Genomic DNA, 9,030 nt, shown 5'->3' with positions numbered 1-9,030 from the left:
TAATGATGCTGTTGTGAGTGAGCTGGAGCTGTCACAAGCGCTTTTAAAACACTAAGGCATTACTCACACCTTAGACACAATGATTAGTATTCGTGGCCTTCCCAGCTCCAAGCAGATCTCTCTCTCTCTGAACCATGCAACCTGCTTCAGGATGGATCAGACACTTTCCCAAGAGTCACCCTCATCTTCCATGTCTTCTACTGACCAGGCACCTTGAGCTGCCCTCCGCCCCCATTCTGAGTCTAGGATACGTGGGTTCTGGCCAGGGGAGGGAAGGTTCTGGCAAGGAACATCATGATTCCTGGCTGTGGAGCACTTGAGAAACAGCAGAAGGCTGGGCCAATCCCAGGAGTCCCCAGATGCTGGCCTCTTGCAAGGCCTTCTAGTTCTTCTATCATGTTCTCTCTAAAGAGAGAACCACTCTCTTGTGAAGGTTGCATCACTGTCCCCTTATGCAAGGAGGTCTGAGCATGTGAGGATCTAATGAAGGGTGTGAAGAGAAAGTTTCAGGCAGACATGTGGTGACAGGGCTTATATGCCATGTTGGGGATTCCTTCCCCGGGGACTCCTATGTCTGCCAGGTCCAGCTCTGCAGTTTCACCTGAGGATCCAGCTTCCAGAGCACACCTTGCCAGCACTTGAAGAGTGAGTTGGTTTCCTTTTGGAGGAACCTAGCCAGCCATGCTCCCACCTGGCTCTGTCCTTCGAAGGGCACAAGAAGGGTACTAGCAGAGACCTTTGGCAAGAACTGCCAAAAGGTCCTGAGAGCAGAGGAAAGCACCCTCTCCACCAGCACTCCCAGATCCCCCAAGCCCAGTATCCTGTCTCCTCACTCTCTTCTCTTGACTTCTTCAGCCTCTGGTCTCACCCTCCTATGGCCCAGACTTCCAAGTAGGAGCAGAGTCTTTGGAAAAAGAGGCAGCCTGGAGAGCTCATGACTTCTATAAACACTGACATGACAGGCAGGCAGACAAGCTACGGGTGGCGGGAATGTTCAGTTGAGCTGGTGAGAGCTCTGGAATCCTTGAGGAATGAAGTGGAGCCCCGGGCTCCTTGATGAGTCCAGGTCTCTCTTCCTGACCCCACTGTGCAATTTGGGGGTGACTTTTCTCCTGCACAGGATCTCCTTGACCACATGGCATGGCAGGGAACAATCTGGTTCCTTTCCTCATTCTGACTCTCCTTCTGTTTACAAGCTTATCCTAACAATGAGGCCAAACGGTGAAGGCCCCAATGAAAAGGTAGCCCAATTTTAAAATGGGGAAAGGATCCGAATAGACATTTCTCCCAAGAAAATGATAAATGGCCAATAAATACATGAACAGGTGCTAAACATCACTAGCCATCAAGGAGATGCCAACCAAGTACCTCCACACCTCCCAGGCTGGACTGAAAAGACGGATCACAACAAGTGCTGGCGAGGATGTGGAGAAGCTGGACGCATCTATGCTGCTGGTGAGAACATGACATGGTACAGTGGCAGTGGGAAACGGGTTGGGGGGGGCAGTCAAAGGTCACCGTGTGACCCAGCAATTCCACACCAGAGCAATGAACACATAGGTCTGCACAAATGTTCAGGGCAGCATTGTTCATTATAGCCCCAAAGTGGAATCAGCCCAGGTCTCCTCAGTTGGTGATGGGTAGGTGAAATGTGGCAGATTCCTTAGGATGGAGTCTGTACCAGTCTATACAAGAAGGAATGAACATGCCACAATATGGCGGAACCTTGAACTTCATGCTAAGGAAAAGACGCCAGTTACCGAAGACTCCACAGTGTAAGATTCCATTTATAGGAAATGTGCACGAGAAGCAAATCCACAGCGCCAGGAAGTGCGTAGTCCGCCGTTGTCCTGGCCGGAGGTGGGCGGAGTCAGAAGGGGGTGGTGGGCGGGGCTAAGGGATTAGGCTGCTTCCAGGATGGGGAATGTTATAAAATTGATTGTGGTGATGGCTACATGAATATACTAAAGACTGTTTTAAGTGGGAGAATGCTGTCTCTATAAAATTATTATTTTAAAGTCACTAATAATTTAGTTCAATTAAATGGAAGCAATATAACTTAACGCAACTCCCAGATCCCTCAGTTGAGAACCACCACCTGCTGTTTGCCTTATTTTTTTTTAAATGGTTTATTTATTTATTTATTCATACAGAATTGGGGAATAAGCCAGAGATGCAGGGGTGGTGAGATACTTCATCGGAGATAGAGTGGGGAGCAGAACAGGCAGATCCACGAAGTACTCTGTTGAGGCGAGCAGCGGGCGGGTCAGGAGAGGTCTGCCGCCCGCGTGGCTCACCCCCCGGCCGGGGATTGAACTCACGCTGAAGCTGCTGCGGCCAGCTTGCAGTGCTGCATGCTAACCGTTGTGCCAGCAGGGAGGGCCCTCGCCTTATCTTTTATCAGTGTGTTATTATTGGCTTACTCTTTCAAGTTGATTTATGTGTTTTAATTAAGTAATGTTATTTTAAAAGGAAACTTGGCTACTGTTAATGGAAAGCCAGTATCTTTTGCCATAGCATAGCTGGAAGGTCATTATACAAAATAAAGAAGACAGTGAAAAATAAGAGCGAGAGGAGGCCTAGCATCCTACCTTGGGTCAGGGGAGTCAGAAGAGCCACTGGGTCCCAGGCCTGAGAGGTAAAGGGGCCACCTGGCACGTCCCCTGCAGTCACCCCTATTGAATCTGGGGGTGTGTATGGTGGTGGTGGGGGAGGACTTAACCTGCAGGTGGGTACTGAAGGGCTCTGGGGCTGGCAGGGGAGAGGACCTAGGCCACCACCAGGGCCTGACCTCCCTCGCACCTGTCTACCGGAACCCCGGAGCCACGGGAATTTCTCTGCATCGCTCTCCCAGCCCAAGCCTGGGGACAGATGCGGGCGCCAGGGTCTGCAAAGCGAGGAATCCTTGGGTTCCACAGCACCCATGCGTATCCTTCCTCCCCATCCCTCTTCGAGCCAGGTCAGCTGTCTGTTCTTTTCCCCAGGTGTTGACTAGATGCCCCTCACCTGGCGACGCCTGCAGTTGTCTTTGCGGTGGGCAACTCTGGCCCGGAGCGCCCTGCTGTTTCTCGGGTGGCGTGGAGGCTGGGCTCTCCCTCACTTTTCCCGCTTGGCCTCCACTCCTCCTGCTGAACCCCCGTCTCCCCTCATGTCCCCCTTTCTCTTTGACCCCCCCATCTTCCGATTTTTACCCCTCAGCCTCCGAGAGGCCTTTAACATTTTCCCTACCTCTATACAATTGCCTGATCTTCTCAGCTTTGTGCACCCGAAAACCGTCTCTCTGGAGATGGCCCCAACCCCTCCTCTGCCAACTGAACTCCAGACTGTGGGGACTCACATCCCAGGCCTTGGGCGACTGCTCAGCAGCAGTGTTACAGGGCAGGGAGAAGGGTACCCCTGAACCCCCAAACCTGCCCACTCCAAATAGGTTCTGCCATCTGCTGCATCAACACAAAACCTATAAGACCTTTAATGGAAAGGAACTTTAATACAACTAGTGTGTAATACAGAAAAGACAAAGAATATAGTTTACAAATCAAACACCGAAAGTGACCCGTGCCCTCGTAAGAAAATCCACCCAAAGGCACTGGCCCAAAGCAAGTCCTAAAAGCAAGTCCAAAAGCACCTTCCAGCGGGGACCCTCAGAAAAGGGCCAGAAGTGGCCAGACCAGTTAGGAGGACAAGAGCAAAATCGAAATCAAGATAAACGCTGCCGTAGTGAACCTCCCCACGGGTCTCTCACCGCATCTGTTTCACCCAGTCCAGGGCCAAGAAACCAGAGCCGCTTCTTCACGTGTCTCTGCTCCCTGTGCCTCCTCGGGGCTCCTTCTGGCCTCCACCCTGCTTCCCTCCTCCCCAGGCTCCTCTCCAGATTCTTCTCATTCTGCGCAGCTCCACCCTCCTTCAGGTGGGGCAGGGAACCTGGAACCTCCCCGTTTCCTGTACAGCAGGATCAAAGAAACACTCCGAGCAGGGAGCAGGGCCTCTGGGTGCCTGCTCCACCCTGGTTCCACCTCCACCTCCCCCAGACGGAGCCGCCACTGAGATTCGTGCTCCTTCCTCGCCCCAGCACAGCCGTCTGCGGCCTCCCGGAAACAAGACCCTCACCCTGTGCGCTCTTACCTGCCTCACCTGCCTCCGCGTCAGAGTCCTGCTTTGAGGACTGGTCCTGAAAACAGTTAACCTCCCTCCCACAGCCCTGGATCTGGAACCTGTTCCCAAGACACCCCCAAACACATACAGACACTTGGCTCCCATGCCTCCTCTTCACCAGTGATTACGATGGGGCGTGTGAGATAGAGTCCGTAATTGCACATCCGCAGTCAGCACCTGGAAGCCACTGGCGCTTGCTGAGGTTGTGCTGGGGGCAGGCTGCTGCCCTCAAGTCCAAGCACCTGGAGGAGACGATGATACCAGCACCTGCTCACTGTGTTCTTAGGAGTGTAGCAGGGGGCAAGGGGAGACATGTGAAAAAGATGCGCTCGCTCCTTGGCGTTGGCCTGGTCCCAGGGACGTGGGGCACATGGAGGGGACATGGGCGAGACCCGCGGGAAGGCCAACACAGCGCCTTTCCCCTGATTTCGCGTTTGCTCTCTTCCCTTCAGACTGCCGGGCGGGCCCTTCTGCCCTCTCCTCTGCGTCTCTTCCCCACCAGACTGCCATAGACAGTGCAAGCTTTCTGCCTCGGCGGCCCTGCTTTGGCCAGCCCTGTCTGGCTGGGCATTTAGCCACAGGGGATGGGTAATTTGGGCGTTTGCATGGAAACTGTTGTATCGATTCTTTCCTTTCTCTTGTCTTTGTTGCACACGAATTGTACTAAAGCTCCTTTCCACTGAAGGTCTTACCCGCTAGGGTGTGTTTTGTCTTAATGTGGCAGACAGCAGAGCCTACTTAGAGCAGGCAGGTTTAGGGGTCCCGGGGTGCCCCGCCCCCTTCACTGTAACAGGGTGAATGCCCTTCACACCCATGAAGCATTCTGACATTTAGCACATAGTAAGCCCTCGGTGGTCCTTAGTCAGCCCTGTTCTCCGCCCTGAGGCAAGCACTGCTCCCACATCAACGCCTGTATTTTCCAGAACATTGGCCTTGGTGAAACCACCTTCCTCTCTTACCTGCTACTGCGGTTGCATTTCATCTGGTTGCTTGGAATAACTGACAACTTGGGGTGTGTTCCAAGCGCCCCGATAGCTGGCAGACTGTAGTTGCACCATAAATACTGATTGAACATCTGTTGATCCACGCTTGCCTCCCCGTTATTTCTTCACAGGCACCAGGGGGGTCTATTAAAAATACAAACTGAGGCGAGTTACCTTCTACACTCCTGAGCAAGAGCCACACCGCAGGTCCCAGCATGACAGAGCCCCGCCTTCCTCTCGGATCTGGTTCCTTCTCTCCTTTTCCTGCCCGCTTTAGGGACACATCAACCTCCTGTCTGTTCTTTGAAAGCCTGCGCTTTTTGCAGCCCTGGGGTGTCTGTTTCAGCACAGGTGTCACCTCCTGGAGGAGTGCCCCTCCCCCATCCCAGTCCCTGTCTCTTCATTCCCGTCTCCACATTTGCCACTGTTCAGAGCGACAGGTTGTCTCCCCACAGGTCTGTGAGTTCAGAGGGGCAGAGGACACATCAGCTGTATGTATTGTCATAACCTCAACCTGTAGCTGTTTTTTTTTTTTTAATTAATTTATTTATGCATCCAAGAACTGGGGTACAGGCCAGAGGTACGGGGTGGTGGTGGTGGTGAGATTCACCAGAGACAGAGTGGGGAGCAGAACAGGCAGATCTGCTGAGGGGAGACAGGAGAGATCTGCTGCACCATGTGGGTCAGCTCCTTGGCCGGGATCAAACATGGGACACAGCACAGCAATGTAGCGCTGAGACTTACCCCCTGCACCAGCGGGAGGCCCCATGTATATATGTTTTGTATGTAGATGAATGGATCATATTCATAGAATTGTATACATAGAAACATGAAGATGTTTATGTGACAGGTGTATTTGCACACATGTATTATTTTTAAACACGTATGGCTATGCTTCCACATGTGTGTTTGATTTTGCGCCTGGGTATGCAAGCTGCGTGTATGATGCCTACATCTGCATGTGTTGCTGCATGTGCATTCTGAATGTGTGTTTATGGCATGTGCGTATGTCTAAAATGGGCTTGTCAGTACAGGCAGGTGTCTATATGCATGTGGCTGTATGTGTTTACATGTGTGTGCCTGTAAGTGTGTGTCATGTAGGTGTGTGTTTGTAGGTGTGTGACTGTGTGCTGTGTTTCTGTATGTGTGTGAGTTGGGGGCAGGTGAACCTGTGCATGCGGTGTTTGTATGTATGGATATACGCTGCAAGCGATGCAAGCTCAGGAGAGTCTCTGCTCTGTAGGAGAAAGCCCGGAGCCAGGTTTGGGGCACTCAGGGGGAGGCCCTTTGAGACCAGAGCCAATTCATGGGTGGGAAGGACAGAGAGCTGGAAGAAGATGCTCTTTCTTGCTTTTAGAACATATAGATTCAAGCTCTCTCCACATTTGGCTCCCCTTCATCAGGCATTTCTTGGCAGTATGGTGGGGTTCATTTTTCTTTAAACATTTCCGTTTTCCCTGAGTTAAACTAAAGGAGAAGGGCCAGCCAGGAAGTCTCTTTTCTCGAGGCTGATTTCAGTGGAGAGCAGCACCCTCTGGGAGCAGCCAGGGGAGCCAGGTCAGGAGGGAAGGAAATTTTCCTGGAGAATCCAATGAACCCTCTTCCCTATGACCCCCCCCCCACACCCCCTACTTCCCCAGCTCAATTCTGGAGCTTCTGGGTCTATTTAGATAAGGAGGGGACATTTCTTTGCTTCTAATAATCCAATCATTCTTGGAGAACTTTCCTGTTCTTTTAAAATATTTCAGATGCCAACCTTTGTTTGTGAGGCCATTTTTGCTTTTCTTTCTCTTACTGAAAGAGCATTTTAGGGCCCTCCCTGATGGTGCATGGGGTTAAAGCACAGCACTTCGAGCTAAAGCCATTTCAGCACAAGTTTGATCGCCAGCCAGGGAGGTGACCACATGGCACAGCAGACTATTCTCCCCACTCTGTCTCTGGTGAATCCTCTCACCTCTGGCCTGTACTCCAGTTCTGAATGCATAAATAAATCTTTAAAAAAGAAAAAGGGCATTTTCACCTTGAGATGGTGAAAAGTAGTACAGATAAGAGGAAAAAACAAAGGTGCAGCCCAGTGTAGCCCTGGGCTGTGAGCAGCAATATTCCGCAGACAGCAGCACAAGCCAACACGCCAGAAGCTCCTGTCACTTCCAGTCACAGCTTTCCTTCTCCCCTCCTTCCGCTCAAATCACTCTCCTGATTCTGGGGGCATAATGTCCTTCCTTATCTTTGTTGTTGTGCAACATAAGTAAGCACACATTTTAGAAGAGAGGTATTCAGAAATGTAACTATGTAGTATATTTGTTTCTTCCTGTTTTTCCAACAAATCATTTAAGTGGCTTGAACTGCTTATCCTCTCACCAGTCTGGGGAAATCTGAAATCAAGCAGTTGCAGTCTGCATCCCAGTGAAGGCTCTGTGGAGGATCTTCCCATGCTTCTTCAGCTTCTGGGGCCTCCTGGCTCCCTTGATTTGGGGCTTACTGCAGTATGGACCTCTGTGTTCGTGCGGCTTTCTTCCTGTCTGTCTACCCAAATGTCCCTCTCCTTCTAGAGACAATGGTCATTGGATTTGGAGCCCAGTCCAAACCAAGGATGATTTTACCTCAAGATCTTTTACTAGCCAAACTGCAAAGACCCCTTTCTGAAATGAGATCACATTCTAAGATTCCAGATGGAGATGCATTTTTTGGATTACATGTTCCATAACATGTAATATGGGTTACTTTGCACTGATTTCTTTTATGCAACATTGCATTTTAAATATTCACTCAGTGTTCAATGTATCTATTCAATATATCACATCCATTTTCATTGCTGCATCATCTTGCATGGTGTGATCATACTGCAATACCCTTTAGAGTAGGGTGTACTGTGATGCTAATGACTCTTCAGCTTTGGGGATTCTCAAGTCCCCACAATCCTTTCAAGATTCCAGTTGCACCCTAGCCATGTGGTCACATGACATTTTTGTTTGATTTACAAAAGTAAGTTGTTGTGACTTATTTTCTTATTCTAGTTATGACCTTCATCACAATGTCGACTAACAGTGGCGAGGACAGACAGACATCCTCATTTTGTTCTAAGTCTTAGAAGGAAAGCTTAGTTTTTTTCACCATGAAATATGATGTTATTCGTGGATTTCTCATGGATACCGTTTATCAGTTCGGGAAGTCTCCTTCTGAGTGTTGAATATTTTTATGATGAAAGGATGTTGGACTTCTTCTTTTTTTTTTTTTTTTCATCTGCTGAGATAATCTTGCGGGCTTTGTCCTTTAGTCCATTAATATGGTGTGTTTTATTGAATTTCACATGTTGAACCCAGCTTGCCTTTTGGGATAAATCCTACTTTGTTATGGTGTATACTCTTTTGTGCTGGCTGCTGGTTCAATTTGTTATTTTTTTTTGAGGATTTATGCAACGCTATTCATAAAAGATCAATTTCTTCCCGTTTCAAAGATGTGTGGTATTTATAGCACAGTCTGGTCTTGTAGCACAAGTCAGAAACTTACTTTTTAGTAGATTTTATGAAGAGTTGGTGTTAATTCTTCCTTAAAAGTTTGTTTTCAACTGTTTGGAGGTTCTCAAACTGCTAAACATGGAGCTTCCCTACAACCCAGCAATCCCACTCCTAGGTATCTACCCAAAAGACACAAAAACACTGATTGAAAAAGATACTTGTACACCCATGTTTATTACTGCTTTATTTACAATTGGAAAAACATGGAAGTAGCCCAAATGCCCAAAAGTAGATGACTAGATTAAAAAGATGTGGTACATATATACAATGGAATATTACTCAGCAACCAAAAAAGAGAAACACATGTCTTTTGCAGCAACTTGGATGGAGCTGGAAAAGATCATGCTTAGTGAGATAAGCCAGAAAGAGAAAGAAAA

The sequence above is a fragment of the Condylura cristata genome, unplaced genomic scaffold, assembly GCF_000260355.1.
Source record: "Condylura cristata isolate star-nosed mole 26May11 unplaced genomic scaffold, ConCri1.0 scaffold00002, whole genome shotgun sequence".
NCBI classification, from domain to species: domain Eukaryota; kingdom Metazoa; phylum Chordata; class Mammalia; order Eulipotyphla; family Talpidae; genus Condylura; species Condylura cristata.
This window is presented reverse-complemented; position numbering follows the sequence as displayed.